At 38.9% G+C, this 24,530-nt stretch overlaps 1 protein-coding gene and 1 long non-coding RNA gene across 2 annotated transcripts in view; one reads left to right on the forward strand and one right to left on the reverse strand.

The window, feature by feature from the left end:
- LOC138933169 (uncharacterized) overlaps positions 1 to 8,967 on the forward strand; it is a 151,888-nt gene extending 142,921 nt beyond the window's left edge. Inside the window, exon 4 of the long non-coding RNA XR_011446933.1 lies at positions 8,612 to 8,967. This is a non-coding gene — a long non-coding RNA (uncharacterized lncRNA). The remainder of the gene's footprint in view (positions 1 to 8,611) is intronic.
- Positions 1 to 24,530, reverse strand: part of LOC138933168 (netrin-1) — a 169,699-nt gene that overhangs the window by 137,927 nt on the left and 7,242 nt on the right. The window lies entirely within an intron of this gene.

The following is a 24,530-nucleotide window of genomic DNA, read 5'->3' on the forward strand; positions in this document are numbered from 1 at the left end:
CATTGGGCAAAAAATATTCCGACTTTTCAACGCCAAAAAGTCAATCAAGTATTCTTTTTTAAACAAAAATATAAATTTCTCTCTAGAGATTCTTTTATAAATCGTTGAGAAAGGAAAATAGAATGCTTTTAGCAACTCTTTTGTTTACTTTTGCAGATAAACTCGAGAAATATACTTTGACTACAGATAAATCCCTAAATTTTTTCCCCTGTTAATGTATCTCAATCCTTAATGGATTCTTTATCGGTGTATCCACATTTCGTAAATTTGCCTTCCATATTATAGAAATATGTACTTTTAGATTTAGAAAACACATATGCTATATTTGATTTAGATAATGATAATAGATGTGTATGATAAAGGCAGTAGAATATAATTCTTATGTGAAGGTATAAAAAAGAGACACAAAAGTTCAAACAATTTTTTGTAAGTTAAAAATTTTTACGTATACGATTTTTTTGCAATTAACGTAATTTGTCTCAGAACCACGTGAATTCGAATCAAAATTACCATCGGTATTTAAAATGGGAATATTTAATCGAGAAAATTGGCAAATCGATACTCATCTAATTAAAATACACAACTAAGGAAGCGTCTGATCTCTATGAGAGTCAGTTAGATATCCTTCCTCAGCAATTTTCTTTTTCGTTTGTTTTATTGTCTGAGCGAGAAAGAGAGATAGAGAGAGAGAGAGAGAGACATCGACCGGCTTAGAATTTCATCGGTGATGTTTGCCGACGACGTGTAACGCAGTGGGTAGATATTTTACGAAGATGGTGCGCATGGTGGCCAATTTGGCGAGTTACGACGTCGAGGAAGCTTGATAGATGACGAGAAACAGCTGGTGCGACGCGTGTTCACCGCGACAAGGGTGGTCGTTATCGTTGTTATCGCACCCGGAGTGCTATTGTTCTGTCAACCCGCGGCACTCGCCTTCGTACTGCCGTGCATTTTCCACGCGAGAATGAAATTTCCCAACACATACCTACATATGACATTAATCATATAATTACGACGAAGCACGTAGACCACGTGCAGCTATTACAGTTCTTAAACGTCACATTAAGTGTTTTAACGCTCAACGATAGCTATTTGAAAAAATACAAATGCTACTACAGAGAAAACGCGTAAGATCGCGGTATCTAAATATCTCCCCATTAGGAATTCGTTGTTGATCGCCGCCATACGAGTAACGTCAAATTGACTAGCCTTCGACATTCCGTTGCGTTGCCAAATAAAAACCGAATGTATCGGACGGTCGCACACGCACCCTGCAAAAACTCATAGCGGGGGGGACCATTTAGCGGAGGCATAATGTCCTTGTTATCCTCATTGAATCATGAATGCTTCCTCTTATTCGTTATTTTTGCCCCGCGCAACAAGACCTCATTGAATAGTAACCGAGCCCAGTGTCCCGTTGCAGATTCTGTAGTCATCGTTGTCCACGTCATCGCGTTTCGACGATCGAGTCGCTCGATTCGCGACTCGTTACTCCGATTTATGAAGTTATCGTAGACAAAAATGGTTCATGCTTCGAGTCCTTGAGTAACTCACCAATAAGTGCTAACATGGGAATTAAAGAATATTAAAAAGTGTAATTAAAAGTAGAAAAATTGGAAAAGAAGATATTTATTTTGATAATAATATTAAAATTAAAATAATGTATTTTTTAATTTCTATGTAAGCATATCAAAATTCTGCCATTTAAAGATTACTTCTAATCAGTCGCATTGTGCGATGATATTAAATACAGTTTTCGATCAATCAGTTATAAAATAATTTCTATTTTAATTAATAAATGGTTAAATTCAAATCAATAATTCAATGCGCGGTCATGTAATTGAGAGAAAAAGCAGTGATTTTTATGAGATATTTTTTATGACAGCTCTTCGCTTTCAAAAATTATGCGCCTATTATAAGCATACCCGAAATTTGTTATCGCGCGCGATCTTGTCGAACGAATCTCTCTGACAGCGTCACATTTCGGATGCGATAAAATAAATATGTTATCCTTCGTCGCGCTCACGTCGCGCAAGTAGCCAGAAGCTTCAATCGTGTTCTCAATCGTTCGCCATGTATCGTCCACTTCTCCCTGTCTCTCACTTTCTTCTTCTTCCTTTCTACTCCCGAAATTATTCTACTCGATCTCGATCGGCGATAAGCGCGGATTATCGTCTGTATCGGTCCGTCCGCGAAGACTCCTCCTCCCATCCTTTCCTCCCTCTCGACAGGAAAGGAAGATAATTTTGCATTCGATCTCTCTCTCTCTCTCTTGAAGTGCTTCGATTATTAATGGCCGATAGAGGCCCAGGAATGCCGGTCCCAGATCTTATCGTCGCTCGTAACCGGCACCTACGCCCGTGAGCTTCTCGTATCGCGCCATATCACCCGTCCCCTTGCACATACACGAAGAAGTACGCGCAACCGGACGCAGGTATCGCCGATATCGATGTGTCGAATTGTACGAGCGTTCTCGATGCACGTCATGACGAAGATATACAATGAGTTCATTCAACTTTGCCGACAATCGTATTAAGCGCTATTAACACTGTTGAACGGATCACTTTTAAATAGAACTCGTAAATTCTCTGGTTTTGCGATATAATTATTATACGACGTCTACATATATTTTATAATATATATAGTAATCTAATTATTGAATAACACATCTTACGTCAATTTTATCACTAGACGTTATTTTAAATTAATTATATAAAAATACATTTATACTATGTGTTAAAGATTAAATAAAATAATTCAACAACAATATCTTTCGATAGTAACGGCTCTTCTGTTCCAAGCGAGTCACTCAGTGAGAAAGCTTTCGAAATCTGTAGGATTACAGAACACGTCGTCGATGCTTAAATCGTCCCTGAGGACCTCGCTCGCTTTTCGTCAGACTTCTCGGCTCTCGGCTTTTCGGGCGGACGTCTCAATGAGTAACACTCGGGAAGGAATTACTCTTCCGATGCGTCACGACGAGAAGAAGCGGGCCGTGAAATATTACGAGGAATGTTTCGATCGCCGAGGAGTACCGCAGCGAGGTGAGAAAATAAACAGTGAACGTTTTCGGACCTGGTTTCGGAACACTCGAACGAACGAGAGAGAGAGAGAGAGAGAGAGAGAGAGAAAGAACGAATCCGGGAGTACTGTTTATTTTTTCTCATCTACGCGCTCTCCTGGGATCCCCTCGGGATCCTAGCAGCGTAACGAAAAGGAGACCGGAGAGGACTCTGTTTACCGTCACCGACAGCTGGACCACACGCACCAGCCATGATTGCGAATCCTGTATGACGAAAGTTTATTTCCAGCTGGTAAAATCAAGCGTAACTTGATATACAGAATACCGTGCCCGAAAATCTTCTCTTCTTTTCTAAGTTTGAGAATAATCGAGCAAATTCGAATAAATGACAAAATTTTATTCCATTTCTGTTCATATCTAGAATTTCAAGAAACTCTTTTTTTTTTATTAAAAGATGTTTAACGTAAAAAAGAAAGGTACCCGTACCAACTTTTGTCAAGATTAATTTTACATTATTCATCACCAAACTATTACGGTGCGTTTAAAATTTTCTCTTGCTCATTAAAAAACACGCTCTTTACTCGATTAACGTCGAAATCGAAAAGATTCGTAGAAGCGGAAGGATAACCGATTCTATTAGATACGTGACGACAAAAAGCGTAGTCGATCAATCCTACCTTTGATTCTTCAGCTGTTTGTAAGAAAAAGCGACTGTCTACCTCCATATATATCTACCTACCGCAGATCATCTTCCTACTATCTCGAATTATTCTTCTGCGGGTGCGTGATTAAGCGGTCAATCTGTTCGAAACAATGCACCACCGCCCACCCGGCCAATTTATTGGACACCCACAGCGGCCAACTTCCACGCGTGTCCACGTGCAAAGATAAGAAATGGCCGAAGGTCGTGCGGGTCGCCCTCGATGGAGGGAATTCCCCCTCCCCCCGAATACTTCCTCGGGGAGAGGATCGGAGGATCGACCAAATTTGGTTGCCTTCCGCCGCCCGCCTCCGTATCACATAATGACGTGAATCGACGCCCGTTGTCGGGGCACTTAATCTCGGCTTCACGGACGATTAAACGGCGTTTAATTCTTCGCTCGCGCGTTCTTTTAAGGAACGAGGAACGCCGAATCCTGGTTCGAAGAGCGCTGGTATTTCGATGACGTGATCACTTGTGAATGAATTTGTAGATCAACGGGAATTACGATTCCGCGAGAGATTCCGCGCAAATTGGTTCGTCCCGTATCCGATTGGAGTGATTGGGAAATTTCTTGAATAAAATTTATTCGCGTCTGTAGAGGAATATAAAGCAGCGCGGAAGAAGGTATAAGATATGTAAGAGTATCTCACGTCACGTACGCTTGTAACAATGTATTGTATATCTTTTTTTTTTATATCTATCGCCTTCTTAAAAAAAATATACATAATGTCGATGAAATAATTAATAAATTTTTCAAGATATAAAGTTATATAATCACGTAATATACGTACATAGCATCGTAACATATCTCACATAATATGCTATTTAACGTATTTTCTATTACATGTATTTGTAACACGAATTTAAAACGGAATATATATATATATACACATACGCGTACATATAAAGAAAAAATATCCACTCGTCACGGATGTAATTCTTGTTGCGGTCCGTGTAATATGCAAAGCATGCGCGATATCTCGCTATATTACAACGCGATGCACCAGGCGGTTCGTTTTATACCGCGGCTGTATCACTTACGTCATTTTCATCCTTTTCGCAAAGCGCGCGACGCGCGAGATGAGATGGGATCGGGAGAATTGCAAAATACCCCAATTACCAACCAGCACTTATACCTTCGTCAGCTTCGATAGAAAGCGTATTTTTTTTTTCTATCGCTGACGCGTTGCGTAACGGTATTCCTTCATCTCCTGACACTTCTGATTTTCCGCCGAGCCTCTAATAATGTCCGATTATCGCGGCCTCACGGCCAATCACGGCACGTAAATACTGCTTAACCACACTCCGCAGAGACCATCTGTGCGAATTATCGTGAAGCAGAATGCATTAATCCATCTCGCACGACTCGCAAAGCCGCGCATACCGCGGTTCCTACTTTTGTATCCAATTATTTTCTTTTTATTTATAACCGCTTAAAATTGTGAGAATGAGTCGATTGTTAACTACTTATGATTTCGGATATTTCTTTATTTTATTATCAGTAGTTATCGCGTAGAAAAAAGTCTACTCGAGATATAAAAGATTCAAGAAAATTCAAAACATGTACTTCTCCATCGCCACACATGTTTGCTATCGATTATAGAAAAAAAACTTTCTTCTATTTTATATATTTCAGACAAATGAGAATAAAGAAACTCGTGTGAAAAATAATTTTTTTTCTGGTATTGACCAAATTATATCAGGTTCGCTCTTACTTGCTTACGTTTTATTTTCCAAAAGATCTTTACAATTTAAATCTAATATATACAAAATACTTCAATATCGCTATTTATACTCGGAGATATATATTTCTTTTTCCCGAATACGAAAAAAAATTTCTTTATACTATCGATAATTAAATGCACCGTTTAGCCAATTATTTTCTTGCAAAAAGATATCCCTTATTTCGTCGGCTTACCGATCCGCCGAACCCCTTTTCTCCTCCTTACCTCCCAAACTCCGAAACGAGCTACGACTTCGCGAACTCGAAACTCCTTGGCGCGAGTCCCGAGAGCGAGGGAGTCCCCGTGAAAGATCCCTCCTCGATACCCATTCCGTTTCCGCCGGATGGTTTGTCTTTCCTCCCGCTACGTCGTTCCACGCTAAAAGTTATTTTTCGTCGGCCAGAAAACGTAAAGCCTTCAGCTGTAAGTAAGAGATTTCGTGGCGGCGCGGAGAGAGTTTGCAAGTTTCCTAGTTACCCGACGGTGCCTCCTTTTTCTTTTCTCCCATTTCCTCCTCCCTGTACTCCGTGCCATTCCGCGCGTGATCTCCATTTGGCCTTGCACGAGCCTAGTTTACCGGATGAAAAAGGATCGATCATTTTTTTTCTTCAAATCCTTTTGAGTTCGATTGATCGCGTTTCCAAACTTTAAAGGAAATCCACGCGCGAACGATTATTCGCTTCGAAATCCTGAGCCGCATATTGATTGTCGATACCTTGACTGCCTACTCTCTTTGAAACTAATATTTCTTTTTATTTTCTATAAAAGTGAGATGTATCTGTAAAATTTAGATTTAAGGCCATATTAAAAAATAATTTTTTTTCTTCTCGAAATAGAGGAAAATATTAATATCAACAAATTATCTTCTGTGTTTATAATAAGTAATCTTTAGAATTACCTATAAACTTTTTTTTTTACTCGCATTAATATCGCGATAATTATGCAAATTATTTAAAGCGTCTTAGCTGTGTTTATTTATTCCTTCGGTATATTCCCTTGGACAAAAAATTTCCTCGAATTGACTTAAATTATCCAGAAAGTTGAAAACTTATGTTAAGCAGCATTTTGGAAAAAGGAGAGCGCGTTCACCTTTTATGATATAGAAAGACTTGGATTGCACGGGTAATATCTTTGGTCAGGACTCTAGCAATACTTTGACATAAGAACTCATTGGACCGCGAACTTTTCTAGTTATTTCGGCGTAGCCGTTTCTTTTTGTTAGTATTTTCTTCCTATGCCGTTTACTTCCGATCCCATACGAACTTCGTTGACCGAACAAAACGGTCGTCTCCATTCGTTTTCACATTAAAACTCAGTACAATCGAATGGACTTTCCTTTACGAGCGAAACTGCATTTCTTTAAAACACTCACAAACAATCGTATCATTAAAAATATTAGAAACTTTGTACAAAATTTAAAAGTTTTGTTGCAATTACTATATCGGGAAACTAAAGAAAACCGATACGTATCTTTCAAAACTTTTATATTTCGCATCTTTTCTTTAGCATGTAAAAAACCGTATAACTATATTTATGTAACATACATATTACTCAATTTCTTTTAATTTAATTTTATTTATTTTCAAACGTTTTGCACATAATTATTATATCTCATTGTCTAGTAATGTCAAATATTTTTATAATATAATCATGTATATGTTATCTAAATTATTTTCACTATTCGTCAAATGCGTTTATTGCTAAAATAACTATGATTGCATCACAATGTTAAATAAAAAAAAATCACTCAAATAATATAATAATATTCCAGTATTACTCTGAAAAGATACGTTCTAATAATTCCATACATAGCGTAACTTTAACTTTCGTTAATAATTATATTGTGACCTCGGCATTATAGAAAGCCGACACAACGTGCGAGCCATTTCTCATGTTCGCATACTTAAATCCGCTATCGCCGGTTAGCAAAGCTCGAGTGAGCTTAAAGCGAAGAGAAAAATAGACTCGCGTGGAAGCAATGTCCCTCCCAAGAGGATCACTAATCCTCGCGATCATTCATCTCCGCCTCTCGCGAAAGACGATTATGACACCATGTAGAGACGATGGTACAGCTTGCTGACCGATCGAAACCCGAATTCGGTAGTCATCAATCTACACGGTCTAGGGCGCGAACAAAGAGAACAACAAGGCAAGAAAAACGAAAAGAGGGTCTGTTTCGTTGGAGATTAATATCGACGCCGAGAATTAGTTGGCGCGCACGTGATTAATATAGTCGAGTCGTGTTAGATTTCGAACCGGCGCGGTGGTCCATTTTAATTGCCGCTCGTCTCGATCAATCGACTAATCAGCAAGTATTCTTTCTCGTAATCTCCGGGAACGAATATCTTTATGCGAGATATCAATCGAATCGTCTCGCAAAATTCGACTTGAAAAAATATCTCGCTAAATTTTCTATACATTTTAGAGAGTCTCGATAATAACACTGTACAGATAGAGAGTCCTAGGACAACGCTTCGTACGCACGCCGAGTAAAAAGAACGCAATTGTTTATCTGCGCGCGAACATTCACGAGTTAATTCGTCGCGGGCGAGAAGAAATCGGGTTATCCAACGGATAGAGTGCAAAAGTGATAGCGCGACCACGTGCTACCCGCTGTGCTAATAGCTCGGATATGCGCCGACACCTTCCACCTGAGATTCACTCGACGGCGGACGAAACTTTGACCGCGTCACGTATTCGATCGTGAAACAACCTCACGTATACGCCTTGATCCCCTCGTCGTCGTAGAAAAACGATCGTCGGCATTCTATTGACCGAGGAGTACATGTACAGGGTGTCCTAACGCAACTGGCGATCTTAATTTTAAACCTTTTCATGCACCAATGAAAACGTGACGTCAAGATTTTCAGGATATTTTTATTATAATATTCTTTTAATATAATATATTATAATAATTCATTTGGTTTATTATTACATTTTCAAGAAACTCTACATTTAATTCTTAAGAAATTGTTTACATATATCTAGATATAAATTTTTAAAAGGAATATATAAAATAAATATTTTTATTAATATTATAAAAAATATATATGTTTATTTTAAAGAAGATAAATTTTAAATAATCTCGATTAAAAACAGATCTAGATTTATTTTAAAAAGTAATTACCAGATTTTTTTAATGATTCCGGTTTGTTTTCATAGTTTGCTGTTACATCGACAATACTTTCCCGATCGAAGTCGGCGTTCGCTTCGCACCGAATAGCGATTATCACACGATGGTCCAGATAAAGACACCAACAAATCCCCCAGCATCTCGCCTCATCTCCTCGAGGCGATTCCAGGCATTACGTGGATCGAGATCCAATTACGCGGATTCGCCGAGACCGTTCGATACGCGAGCGACACGATCTGATTCTCGAGGTAACGGGTAGGAGGTGTTAACCTTTTATGTGCAAGGTGCAATTCCCGTAGATATTCCCGTACATATATACGGTGTAAAACGTACGGGGTTTGTAGCATCGCACACATTTTACTTAAAATATCCTTATTATATATAAAAGCGGAAACTGTGATGAGTCTAATTTAAATTATATATATTTTTAGACAATCTAATTTTTTAATAGAAATATATAATAATATCAGATATTACCTTCTCAATTTTTTTCTTTATCCATAAATATTTATGTAACAAATATTTATAAACTAAAAACTTATTCTCATTCGATCTTTTTTGTTATTTGATTTCAATGCACACATTTAAAGATGCTAATAGACTTTGTAATTTTAAATTAATATCGTTGGTACTGAGATAGAGAAATGATTCGAATATATGTATAGCGATCAAAAAAATAATGTGACGCAATCTTGTGTTTAATCGACAAAAGCTAATTAACGCTGAATCGGCATAGAGGCAGAAATGCGTTTGCCAATATCTCTTACAGACGGCAATTCGTTTTGCTTTTCGTCGTGCAACGCGATCGCAGGCGGAGATAGAAATCTTCGCACACGATTAGAGCTCTTAATTGATAGAAAATAATTTATTAGAATCAATTCCGATCGGTAGCTCTTTTATAACGTCTCGTTCTTCCTTTTTGGATAGCGCGGTCCAACGAGATCGCGAGATTCTCCGCCGCATAACGATACGATAACTCGTTTCAGACAGCGATATTGAAATCGCTTCTAATAGCCGAGAGACCGTCCCAGCAGAGCGAGGATAAGCCCGAACTCGCTTTATGATGTACGATTATCGAGATACGCTGCAAAATTTACTCTCTCACCAGTTTCGAGATCCGAACTACTGGGATAACGATTGAGGCAAAAGATTGATTTATACGCGGTGAAAGACTTGTTGAGAGAAACACGCGCATTTCTAATTTTATTGCAAACATAAAAACGGTATATTAATGTACGCACCGATATTTGTTACATTGCGTTTTAGACTACTAGAACAACTTATGGCACCTTAGATGCTATAAAATCAGGAATTCTATTACGACATCGCGCCATATAAACATTTAGAATATTGTATTACCATATTAAAGTAATATAAATATAAAATAGTAAAATATTATTTTTGTGCTATATACATATATCATTTCTAGACTTTTTCATATTTTAAGATAAAGTATAAAAAAGTAATACATGTCGTTCTGTTTGCTTCTATATAATTAAGGAAAATTTGTTACGTGAAAAGTGTAAAAGTAGCTGTTTCACGCGTATTCTACGATTGCATATGTCCCAACAAATATGTTTTACGACCAAAGAAGCTTCTCTTGAGATAAGTTTACGCCGCACTCACCTTTCTTCTTATCGCGCAACGTAGAATGTTTCGAAGAAAATTACGCCAAGTTTATGACAAAATATTGCTTTTTTATCGCGCATAAAGTTCTCCGAGAACAATGGTAATATAAGTAAGAACAGTTTTATCTTCTTCGCGTAATAAATGATAGTAACAATGTAGTTTCTTGAAATGTTTTAATTCTTCAACACGGAGCATTTATATAATTCTAATAATCTATCTTTCTTCCTTTATTAATTTCTTACAGATAAAAAGAATTGCAATAATAAAGAATTAGCTGATATAATTTTATTTATATTTTTTCATTATTTTTATTATACTATTAAATGCAAGAAATAAAATAAAATAAAAAAATAAAGAATCGAGGGAACTTACAGATGTAGTGTCGCGACGAATTTCCATATTCTCATCTCTATTTAACGCCACGTTTCCCGCTAAATGCGCTAATCCTGTTCCGTATTTTATTTGTCTAACGCGAATCTTACGATCGGCGCCAAAGCAAAACGAGAATCAAACGGCTGTAGCACTTAAATACGCGCTGAAGAGTTGAAAATCCGCCAGCACACATGTAGCAAGGAACTCGTAGCATAACTCTTTAATGAGTCAATCTGACATCATCCATCCACATTAAAATGTAAAGCCAAAAATTTTCTAATTAACTACAGGCTGTATACATTATTTCCGCTGCAGGTCGCACGAGAATCGATTACGCGTCGGAGAGATAAGCCACGTGACGTGTATCTCGATAGAAAATATCGGAAATCGCCGTGTGTGTGTGTGTGTGTGTGTGTGTGTGTGTGTGTGTGCGCCAGCTGAGCCGCGACGAGGACAACAGGCCGGGACCGATAAACGTTGCCCATTTAGATAAGAGGCGAACTGTACCTAAAGAGAGCTGTGCCCCTCCTAGGGTCCTTGTCGAATTCGTTTACTCCCACGTAGGGAGAATTGACGGATGTTTACGAGCCGCAGTGATTTCTAAAGATTAGACTCGTAGCACTTTATCTATCACGAGTGTCGCATCGTATATGAAACAATGCATGTGTGCGTTTGTGTATCCGCCATGTATACAATCCGAAGCTGCGGGAAACTGTGAGATTGAGCCGGGTTCGCGAGCGAGAGATATATTTCACGAGATGAAAAACGAGAAGGGTTCAAAACGGATGGTCCGCAAGTTTGGGAAAGCTTGAAGATCCTTCGTCGCTGAAGGTTGAGCGTGTATAGTGTCAAATTTATACTCGAATTTAGGTAGAAAAGCAGCTGTGATTTATTACCATAGTTAGATAGAAAAAATATGTAAGAGCCAAAAGCAACTTTCGGAAAATCACGTTCGTCTTTTCACAGAAAGGAATCGTAATAAAATAAAAATTACAAGATAAAAATTAAGCTTTTAGATTCGATAAATTTTTTTTCCAATAGGTACGTGACGTTTTAAATATTGCAATGAAGACATTGAAAAATGTTGTCAAGCGAGTGTAAGAAAAAAGTAATGAAATAACTGGTTAACGAATTGTATATTCGAGAAACGCAAGGCGTAACCGCAATCGGCCAACGATGCCGACACAACAGTCATTGATCCCGTTTGATTCGGAGGTTACGAGCCATTTAGGGGCGCTATCTTGTAAGCGGATCTCGGCCGCCGAGAATAATCAACGGCGGGTAACGGGGGCGGACAAGGGTGCGTCTATAATAATCGTTCCCGCCGGGCGTTCCCCGGGTGTGCGATTCCGCGACGCGTTTCCGCGACTGAATCGCCGTCATTTTACGGAGATGCCCGATAATAACGTGGCAACGCTCCGTGCGTCCGGTCCGGAGAGCTCTAATTCCTCGACTCCATTACGGGCCACCTGGCCCGGCAGTTAATTTCGACGTCGCAATCATCGCCGAACGGGACACCGGGTACGTGGAAGGAAGAAGACGGTAAGTAGGGAGAGAGCGGCGCGAGTTTATTCGCCGAGATTGTCCGAGATCGCAGCCGGAGGGATAGTCGCGGACGATAGATGAAGACGGAGTGGTAGAAAGAGAGAAATAGAGAGAGAGAGAGACTAAAGCAAAGAGGACAGTCGACGAAGGAAACGATATTTCCGAAAAGAGAGGTGAAAGCGAGAAAATTGAATGAGAGAATCTCGACAAACAATACGGCGAAACGCCGGAGATTTACGGAGTATTCGCATTTTTACGGCAAAAGAGATGTAGAGGAGGTTGTACTTGCCCTTCTCCACATCCTTCTCGTTGGAGAGATTTGATCGGACGCGGTGGAAAATATGATAGCGCGCGCAAATCCCGTCGAGCTCCTCTGACGTCGTTTCGCGAGATGTTTCTGGTTCTGGCGAGATGAATTTGTATTTCGCGCAACGAAGCACCGAGATTGGAGTGTCAAGAGGGAAAATGAAACAACGGTGAAACACGCACGCTAGGAACACGGTCGTGTATACTCTCATGTGTATTTATAGGCATCTTTAATTTAATGCGTTGGCATGGACATCAATGCGAGCGGACACTTATAATAAATAGCTTCTCGGTTGTCCCCATCATCGCTGTTCTAATCTATTCATTCTCGGGTAATTAATTCGTCGTTCTAGCTTGTCGTCTGTTTAATTCTTTATGCCGGAGTATAAAATTAGCCGCAACAATTTAGATCGTGCGTTCGATATTATAATCTGATTATATTAATTGTAATAAAAATTAAAAACGTTCCATTACACATTTTTTTTTTTTTTTTTTTCAACAACCTAATAAACGATTCAGCGTGATAAATGATTCAGTCGTCTCATTAAAACAGGATGTAACGTCATCGTAATATCTAATATTCTTACACGAGTTTTAAATAGAACGTCACTTGAATATTTAAAAAGATTCAATATATAAAATATTAATTTTACATTACACGTTTGCGGTTGATAAAGATTTCTTCATTGTGCCAACAAAAATTTAGTTTAAATGACAAAGAGTTACTCCGCGAAGGATACAAAGTGTTGGAGGAGGAGCCGATAAACATGGCAAAAGTACCTAAGAGGAAAGCGACAAGACGAGTTTCGCCGGACGGATTCTAAAAGGCGATGCCAACGGCGGGGCCATTTAAGGGTATCCTGGCCAAAGGCGCCGGCGACCTCGTCGATCCTGCGACTGGTTTCGCGGACGTTCTTCTCGTTTTTTGACCACGCGAAATCGTAACGGAAGCTGAGCGTCTCTCTTCTAAAAGATGGTACAGATGAATACATTCGATACGGAATTCTCTCGAATTCTCCATACAGTAATTTTCGTACTGTGCTTTTTGAAGACTTTATTTAAACTGCTGTAGAAATATTGTAAAATCTTTTTACTTTTCGAAAAGAAAATTTCGTACATCTTACTTTTTGAAGATCAATTTAATAAGCCAACATCCTAGAACTATATAAGAACATCACATCTAATTATATATATTGTATATGATATATGTTATATAAATATGTATGTCCAGGATATAAAATTAAATTGTCAAAATATTTAGACAATTGAATTCCTAAATATATGATCATAATTGTAAATTGTAATTAAACTTTATAAGTACAAAACATAAATATTTTGTAATATTAATTTATTATATTTATAATAGTTCTGCAAAACAACCAGTAGAATAGAATGTAATCTGAATCATAACAGAGAAAAAAGTTTGATTATTATATATCCCTTTTACTCTTGAGAAGTAAACACGACACCCTAAAAAAAAAAAAAAAAAACCTAATTAAAAGAAAATAAATAAAAATCTCTCTTACAAAAGTGCACGGTCATAAATCTCTTTTCAGAAGCGCGTAACTATCCCATTATACAAGTTTGTAAAACTCATATAAGGGAGTAACTCCCGAGGCTGTAATAATTCATTTTACGATTTTATGAAGTCGTCCGCGACAGCGTCCCGTTCTGTACGAAAGGACAATAGAGTCGACGGGCGCGTAGTTTTTGGTACAAGCAAGTGAAAAGAATAAATTTTGACCAACAGCTCGCGCAAAGTTCTTTTTAACGAGATCACACTTTAATTTCTGCTCTCTGGTCCGCCAAGAATTCTCCATATGTCACATTTCTTGAACACAAATAAACAAAAAAGATTTTCTTGACTTTTGAGCCGGCAAATTAATCGCAGCTTGTCATTTTCAGTGATTTTGATCGCCTTATTCATATGATTCGCGAAACTTAATCTTAGAAACAGATTCTCGGGCGAAGTGTTTTTATTTGACTGTCATTAGTTTGCGCAAGAATAAAATTACGAATGCCTGAGCGATATATGGTTTGGTCTTATCTGCGTGCGGCTACCACTGATTGCTAAAATTTCTGTCAAACGAAAGGGTTGAGGCGCGCCAAAATAAAACAAAGGAAAAGAGAGATTCTCTCGCCGCGATAAAGAGCGAGAGAATAAATCGAGTCGAGCAAGCGAGTGTGCGCGGTCGCAAACAAACGCGAGTGTGCGGTCGCAGTTTATTTCGGGACGACCGAAAAGATTCCTTTTACTCTCTCTCCCTTTCTCTCTCTTTCTCTCTCTCTCTCTCTTTCTCCATCAACCGCAGAAAGGCTCGTTATTGTTGTTGTTGTTGTTGTTGATGTTGGCAAAGACTTGGCATCGGCTGCGAAACGAGACGACGTGACTTGTATGAACTCTAAGATTAAATCATTTTCTGCCAGCCCCGGAGAATTTTTCTCAATAAAAAAAAATAAAGAGTATTATTTCCTGCTTGCATCTATGATAGCAAGATTTTGCATTTTATATTTTATCTATCATTAAGGATGCAATGAGATTAGCGGACTTTATAAAGTTTAAGTTTACCCCCTCGTGCTCTCTCCTTTTTTATTATTATTAAGCGTTGTGGGAGCAGAGTTTAAAATCAAAAATCTTAAGATAGGAAAGTAATTCAAAAATATTTATGTTCTATTAACATTTATTTAGATATGACAATTTTACTTATAATTTTCTCTTCACTTTTTTCAACTTTCAGTTTATTATTCTTTATATTCAACTCATCTTTCGTAACTTAATCAATCTAACTCGATGTGAACATTACGAAATCATGAAAAATACATTTCTTAAGCAATTATTAAGTTAATTTTTTAAATACAGTTTACGATAAAATAATAAATCCATATAAATAAATTGCTACTATTGGTAATATTTTTTCACCGATTTGCATATTATGATCATTTTCAACCGCTCACGATTAATCACACCACGATATCGCATTCTCTCTTTCTCATACATAAATATCATATAATTCAATTTATCTAGAAATCAGTGATATATATTTTTTTCACGAGATAATACATATTATCTTTTATATAAATACCCATCGCGGCATCTTTTGAGATCGTCGCGGGATGCAGAAGGCGCGGACCACGAATATCCGAACCGAGAATACCCGGAGATCGCGGAAGCACCTGCGCGACGGAGAAATGCGTCCACCGGGTACGACGGACGGGAGGATGCGCGGCGAGATGAGAGGCGGACAGCGCGGCGACGGCGACGAGTCCGCCTCGCTTCACGGCAGACCGCGTGGCAGCTCTCGGATTTATATTTATATATCCCCGTGGACGCGCGCGCGCGCACGCGCGATACGAGCCTCGCATACGAGTAGGTAGGTATTCGCTGTACTCGTGCTCTCGCTGAGCGAGCTGCTGCTGCTGCTTGGATCTCGAGTGTGAACTTACGACCGATCTCACACGGAGCGAGGTGTGACCGGATTCTTCCGTCGACACGCAATGCGTCGATCTCTTTTCTCGTCGCGTACGATGAGCCCCGAAATGCGATCTTGAGAAGGAACATGTAATGAAAGATGAAATGGTACTGTAAAATTATAGACACGAACAACTTGAGAGATTAAGAGCTTCGTTATTTAAGGATCAGCGATAAGATGGAGAAGATGATCTTGAATAATATAAGGAATAAGAAAAATTGCAGAAAGTATGCCTTTTAAGGATTCTTGTAAGAATTTTTCGTCAACGAGAGAACGCTTTACATTGATAAAGAGGACTTAAAATATGTGATTCAATTCTTCTTAACTTTCATAGCTTAAGATGTCTGATAAATATCGCTGATTATTTTTAAGAACACTTTGTAAATCCTCGATACATCGTATACATATATGTATACATATATATATATATATATATATATATATATATATATATATATATATATATACATGTACGAAACTTTATATCTTACGCATAATTAACTGTCTTAACACTCTCTAATCTTGCGTAAGCTTATAATTAAATTTGAAGCAAACTTTAAGATGTTAAATTACTACTTTTCGCCTTTCTGAAAGCCCGTTCATTATATAGCTACAATACATTCGCTTTTTGATAAAAATTCAACGAGATAACTGACACACGATCCCACGGACGGTGCTCCAATTTCAAACCGATACGCATACATGGCGTGCGTTTCGCATGTACATTCTCGAAATTCACGACAGTGGGAGGTTCCGTAATAGCGGAACAACAGTTACGCAACAACAATGTGCAAGATATGGTGATTCGGAATGCTAGGCGTACGTTCATGCAAACGAGAACGGATAAATCGCATAGCAATTCGTGAATTTATTTATCATACGTGCGTGCGTATAATGCACTTACGCTCTCGAAGCTCTCAATCGACGAAAGAAAAATATTTCCGAAAAAGATTTTAATATCGATATTCACATCACCATATTGACCATATTGAAATATATTTTAATTTCCCGGAATATACAGTATGTTCGAAAAATCCCGGACCGCTTGTTTTTCTTGAAAAATACGCATCGGACAAAAACGTGTTTAGAACAAAAGTCGCATGGTTTCGAAGGGGCCATAAGACGATACCATTTGTTTGACCTTGAAGAGTTATTTGAAGATTACACGAAGGTCACATTTAATTTTTTCAATGGAATACTATATTTTTTATTACATATTCTTGTAACCCATCTTGAGAGCTTTCCAAAACACTATAACACAGTGTTTTTTTATCATTAAGTATTTACGAGATAAAATTCTCAAACTTTTAGACAATACATTCTTAGCACTTAAGAAATATCTTGAAGGGTAGCACGATCTGAATAATAAATATCGCGGATTTACGTCAAGGTGGTGAAAAATGCGACGCATTGTGCCAGAGTCTTTCGGAGCCGCAATTATGCGCGGGTTCGGGCTCGCTTATAACACGCGGCTAATTTACGATACCGTTAGGAGATACGTTAGAACTCCCCGATGATCAGGCGGTTCTGGAGCATAATGACGGAGTCTGTGCGTTCTAACGCGAGTACGGTTCGTTACGTCGACCCTTGTTCTCTGCGATTTGATTTACGCGTGCATTTTATATTTTCGCCGACTTCGAACGGCACTGCAACCATTATCCTAATTTATCCGAGTTTCCTGTCTGCCGTTCATATGACTTGCAATCTCTAGGTATTTCTCGCAGACGTGCCTCGTGAAATTTTCGTAAATCGTTAGAGTTTAGGGAATTATCGAAATTTCATGGAATAAATATGCGGTAGAAATCGAAATTAATATTTAACCTCTCTTTACATTTCACCAATATATGTAATTATGAATATTATTTATATCTAGAATATATAATTATAAAATTGTATATTATTTTATTAATATTTAAAAATTATAATTTGTATATTAATTTAATAGTATATACAATTTTTTTAAAAACAGTGTTTATGCCATTTTAAATTAAACAGTTAATATTCTTATTTTTATTTCGATAAGAGATGTAAATTTTACTTATCGTGAAAAAAGAAGAAACATATTGAATTAATTATTCCTATTGTTTTATAAGTTAGCGAGTCGCCGGAAATCTCACGCAATATCGCTTGTCGTATTTATGATACTTCTTTCTTTCCGGATTTCGCGCGATACATCAAATATTTATGCAACACTTTACCCAAAGTGCGACCATATCTCACGTTTGCATACGCGATAAAAGAAACGCAAGTGGCGCAAAGTTAAGCCCCGCTAGTAAATGTCACGGTCGTATATTTTTTGTACGGTGCCAAAAAGTAAAACAGTTTATCGAAGTTTGCCTCTATATCTACGGTGAAGAGTTTAAACGGGCCTTATTTATCACCACTCTAATCGTCAATGCCGAGCCTCCCCTCGGGGACGGCCTCCGCGTGGAGACTTTTACGATACCCATCGTAGTTTTAATGATCGCGTGATCCAAAATATCGCGTACGTGCGATGCAGCTTTTATAGATCGATCTCGCATTAAAATTTCTCCGCGAGAGTTCTTCATCGGAGAAAAGAATACAATTAAAAAAATATAATAGTCTGAAAAATATCGCAGTTGGATCCTTTCTCGTTTTAAAGAAAATTTAATAATTAATAGATTGTGTCTGATAATCGTGTGTCTCTTCGCACGTGTTTTACGCATTAAACAAGCTAGGGGTTGCACGTTGCGCAAATACACATCGCAATTTAACGAAGTTGGATTTTTATAGCGTTACCGTCTTCCGCCCAAAACGCGCCAGGAAATCCGATCTCTCCTCGTCGCGCGTCTATTCGTGAGATGACCGCTGCCGCGTAATTTAGATCCGAGGCCAAGACACGTGAAAGGGAAGTGGACGTGCGTCGCGCGTCGGACACGCGTTACGTTTCCACCGGAGGGCAACGCGGGCCCGTAAATCTTGGCCGTCGTATTTCGCGTACGTGTAACGCGTCCAAGTAAGTACGAGAACACCGCGATTGCCGCCTTCGCCCCGTTCACGATTTGGCGCAACTGGTGACCTCGTGCTTTACGTTTCCAACAACTACAATGCGCGAAATAAAAGATAAATGTGACATATGTTCAATGTTCAAACATTGTTTCAATGTCAATGTTACAATTTTGCCGAGGAAAATGTATAGAAAAAGTTGAATTGATTCAATTTTTCGTTAAATTTAGAAACGATTATTCTCGAATCTGAAAAAATCAATTTATTTTATATAAAATTCTTTATCTTTACGTTAAATATTTGAACGTAAGATGTCAAATTAAAATTTTATTAGTATCAATTTTGTTCTTCTTTTTTTTTCTCCTCAATAGAAATTATTATACAATAAATAGAAATTCGACAATTTTAAACTCGATAACTGTATAAAATAAAATATCATCGATTCTTTTCATTTTCTCACTAATTAATGTAACCGGATTTAATCGTGAATTTGCAAAGTAGCTGCGACTCTCTATTTCTGATCCCACAAGTTATAATACAATGTTCCACATTTTATCAGGTATTCCTTGAAACGTTACAACAAACAACAAGCAGTTGCTACCGAGACAACTCCAATTTATCGCGCCCATAATAACTCGATAAATTACATCGGTAATATAAGCACGGCATCCATATTTTCGGCAATTATCCGTGCATCCGCGAGGCCGGCGTACGCTTCCACAGAAGCGACAGGCTTCCCTTCCTTCGTTTTCTCTTGGCTGCCGCCGTCGGCACACGCACACGCGCGTCCATGTTTGCGCGGGTGTATAAACGATCGCCGGCGACTACGGGACAGAGTGGAGTCGGTCAGAATTCCTTCTGAGAATCTCGCAGACACGTTGTCTGCGACGACCAATACGCTTGGCGATACCCCATATTAGAGTAAATGCATCATACGATCCAATAAAGTATAGTTCAATTTTTTCATCTTTCTTTTTAAAAATAAAATCTAAAAAATGAAATAAAAAAATAATCAAACTACACTTGATATCAACAAAGTTTATAAATTTACAAAATTGGAAGAGGTCAGAAATAGATGTAAAAAAAAAAAAAAAAAAAAAAAAAAAAAAAAAAATCTTTTTCTCATTTTAAATAATTGTGAAAAAAGAGTGTCTCGCTACAAAAATAATATGTTAAATAATCAGTATTTTATTTAAATTTGATAAAATAAGATTTGAAAGATTTTCGGGTCATTTTAAAAAATGCCTCCAATAAATATTTCGAGATATTGTGTAAATCAAAATTTTCGTGCTTTCCAAGTATCGAGATACTGGTTGCATCTTATACAGGAGGGAACTCATTCATTTCGCGATCCTCGCGGAGGACTTCCATTCATGCGGAACACGTCTTCGCGCCGCGGGGGGAACAATAATGGACGAGAGGGAAGGTAGAGGAAAGAGTGGTCGACCGATCGAGGAGGAGATGAAGGAGGAACACGGCGGCTATTCGAAACAAGGCTCGGCCGTCCTCGAGAATTCGATGTACCTCGGCGAAAAAAAGAGGCGTCGAAGAGCGAAAACGATCTATCACGTTGAATTCGGCGCAGCACCGTACGGGGAGACGAGAGAGCCTTGGTAACGCTTGAACACAGTCGCCACGAGGGACTTTCAGAAATCGAGGATTAAAATGTAGAGTGCAGTCGCTTAATGAAGCTCGTAGTACATGGGAGCAATTGTGAAAATTGTGCTTAATCCGTTTTTGGAAAATATTTTCGGCCCTATGCCAGGATGAAGTAATTATCTTTCCGTATGTGAATTTTTAAACAGATGTGGAATATGTTTCATTATCAAGATTATTAGCATATTCGCAAAATTATTCGTATCATAATATACAGGAACAAAATTAAGAGAGAACAGATAGATGCAGTGAAACAGAATTGCAAGTAATTTTGATATATAAATAGTATAAAAATATATACAGAAAATATCATTTTCAGTTAACGATTATCTGCAGCAATTCCGCTGCAAAACGATGCTTTCGATCATCACGTTTGTGACACTCGACGCGACTGCGTGGATCCCGATTTTTCGTACAAATCCCGTCTCGCAGCCGCGGGGATGCTTTTTGTACAGCTTAATGTCGACGCCGACAACGGACTTCTTGAGCCTCCGCGCAAGAAGTCTCCAATTTAAAATGTAAATTGCACCGGATATATTTGCTGTATCGCGCGACGCGCGCTGCGAAATGGCCGCGAAATTAAAACGTAATTTAATTCCCTCCATCTGCAGTCATCTCCCCAGTCCCCCCGCTCTCTTCCTCCGCCTATGATCTGTCCCGTTTACTTTTCCTATCGTTCTGCCTCTCTCTCTCTCTCTCTCTCTCACTCTCTTTCTCTCTTTCATCTCGCTCGCAGGCTCTTTACATTTTTACATTCTCGACCTCACTTCGCTCTCGAGGAGAGCATCTTCTTTTTCTCCTCCTCCTGTCCCTTCCGGTGTAAGTGGATTTTGCGACGTGGATTATCGTTTCCGCAACGGGAAAGAACCACCTCTTCGTCTGCTATTCGAGAGATCGTGCTTTTCGAGCTTCTTGCTCTCGAGAAATGCCGAGAAACCCGAACAGGCGCAAAAATGTCGTTTGCTTCGTTTGTTTGAAGGATCGTTTTAATAGCGTTAAAAGAGAGAAAGAAAGAGAGCATTTCGTAAACGGCATATTTGATCAGTTAAGTCCCTTTGACACTTTATGGCGCTTTCGGACGGAAAAGGAAAAGGTCTCGAAAAGAAAACGGCCTTAGATAAAAAAAAGTATGTAGAAGCACGATATTGTTTGTATATATTCTCCCTTACTAAGAAAAGAGAGAAAAAAAAAACTTCACACTATACGAAACATCTACCGACATTTTTTCACCCTGTGAGGATCGCGACGTGACGGAGCAGCTGACGCGGATCGAGAAGATTCACGATGCAATTAGTAGGAAAATATACAAAGGCGGAAACGCTGACTGGCTGCAGGCGGCAGCAGCGACCTGTTTTGTAATCTCGCATTATCCACTTTATCTCCTAGACTAAATCTCCCTTCGCCCCTCATCCCACCCCCCTCTTCCTTTCTCGCTCGTTCTCTTTTTCGAGAGTCCGCGGTATGAAGGAGCCGCAGAAGGGGAGGATCCCCTTCATCCCCTTGTCTTTTTCGCTTCGAGCCCCGGCGCTATCCGTGCGTTGGCCGCAACGCGCACTCGTCGACGGCCATCACCATAGCGACCGCTTAATTGGAGAAGGAGATCCCCGTAATAAAATCGTCGAGTACCTCCGCGCGCGGAACAAATTCGCATAACTTCCCCGCGAGAAAGAGCGCGACGAATGTCAACGGGCCCACCCACGCGGGCTCCCCTGCTTCTCTCCGGACCCAATTCTCCTGCGGAACGAAGCGAGAGAACTCTTTTCGCGTCTCCTTGACGTGATCGCGATGAGATTAGGATCGATGCGGAAAATTGCATCTTACGCTTAATATTAAAGATACTAGAGACGATCGAATCAAATTTAATTATTTATTTCATTAATTCGTCGATTATTTCGGGCGTATTTTTGTAAATCAGTGAGAAAAGATAGATATATCATGAAAAACAGGTCGTAAATTTAAATAAAAAATTAATTCAATATTATTTGTTGTTAAGAATAAAGTATGCAATACATTGTGCACGTATATTGATATTTAACAAATCTTTTTATCGATCGAATAAGAGAGATAAAAAAAAATATGTGCATTACTTTTGATCGCTCTCGTCATTAATATCTAACGCGAAAGTCCGCGTCGAATTATTTCATAATTCATCTCACTTATATCATTCTTGTATTTAAACCGTTAACATTCTACTATAAGCATCGTCGTATCCTTTAATTTGCGAGCGAATAAGAGGCGCAAGAAACGCCATAAATCCCCGTAATCGTCCTTTATATGGACTTCGCGCGACATTCCGCAGGAATATCCGCCCGTATCGCTTTCCCCCGGCCGCAAGAGCACGGTGACGCGAATAAACGCACCGTCCTAAACGCACGGCAAACTCCCACATACGCGTACAATACGCCATAAGAGGTGGGGTACCTGACATCGCAAAAAACGCCGTAAAATCGCCATCGAGGTCGGTCTTAATGTCGCGGGAGTTCGCGCGGGAGGAATAGGGATGAGAGAGAAAGAGGGATAAGGGCGAAAGAAAGAAAGAGGGGGGATAGGGAGAACGGCGGGGGCCCCAGCACCCGTGCGTGTAACTGCGCGCACGAGTCGTATAAACGTGCCCCCGAGAACATAACTCATTGCGGTAAACGGGCGCCGCGACACGCCGCGTCAAATTAACGCCGCGCCTCGAGAGAGCGAGAGGGTCTCATGTTAGCGGAGAGAAACCGGCCGGTATGCACACACCTATACGTACGACCCACACTCGCCGTTCCCCGTTCTGTATTTAAGTTAACGTCACGTTAGCATCGCGGGCACGTACGTGTATATAGTGAGAAAGGTTGCTAGCTATTATAAACGCTATTATCAGCGAAATTTATTAGTAATTTATTATGCTATATGCGTGCTAATTAGTTTTGCTCGACTTTTAGTATTAAAGTTTCGGGAAATCGAGGGGTATCGAACTTCCGAGATACCGTATATATGAGCAGTCGCCGCGCGGAAGGAACGATCGATATATCAGAGAGTCAAGTATCGTCGGCATACGGTTAGTTGTGGATATAAAAGCTTTTAGAATCTCAAAGAAAGAAGCTCGTTATTCCGATTCTTCCACGCATAAATTAATTAACTGACCAACGTTAACTTGCTCTCTCGTAATTTAAAGTTTTTCGATCATTAAATACCGACAAGTCTGTTCGTTTGTAGTATAATTATCCACTCGCATTCCTCGTTAAAAAAAAAAAAAAAAAAAAAAAAAAAAAAAAAAAAAAAAACATTATTCTCGCGCGCGATAAACGTAATATAAAATATTTTTTAAAAATAGTTTTTATATATCTCACGCAATGCATGGAAAAATTACATTTTTCTTCCAATATATAAAGATTTATGAAGATATGGAAATTATTTAAAGAGGTTCTCTTCTCTCATTTTACTCTACAATGTTATCAAATTACATGAGCATCATAAAATAATTTAGATTATCATTAAATTTTACTTTATCAAAAATTCTTGGATATATATAGCTACGTAGTATCTTTCCCAAAAATCGATTTTCTGCGAGGGAACTCTGTATGCGCGAGAATATATAATGAGAGAATTATTTATTATAGGCGGATTTATCACAAAGGCGACTATAGACGAGTGTCAATCTTTTTCATAAGCTCGTACGCAGCTAAAGCTATCGTTTCTTCCGTCGTGTTTGTTCTACGCGGGGTTGTCGGTGAAACGATCGATGTAATGAAGTGCCGAGTTGGACATAGGGAGACGCACGCGCGGCCGTTAAAGTATATTTTATTAACGCTCTTCGCAGCTGTTATAAAAGTGCCGCAATCGCGAAATTGTATTTTATAATTCCAAGAGAATAGCGTGAACGCGAGCATGCAACCTTATTCCTTTCGTCAAGAATCGAAAAGACAATTAATCACCGTAATTCTCCAGACGCTTTATAGCCACGATCGATAAACGATCATCAAACCGAGAAGCTTCTTTAATCGAAACGTTGTTGTTGCGTAAT

The sequence above is a fragment of the Polyergus mexicanus genome, unplaced genomic scaffold (assembly GCF_030449975.1).
Source record: "Polyergus mexicanus isolate NDT 795.1 unplaced genomic scaffold, iyPolMexi1.0 SCAF_5, whole genome shotgun sequence".
NCBI lineage: Eukaryota > Metazoa > Arthropoda > Insecta > Hymenoptera > Formicidae > Polyergus > Polyergus mexicanus.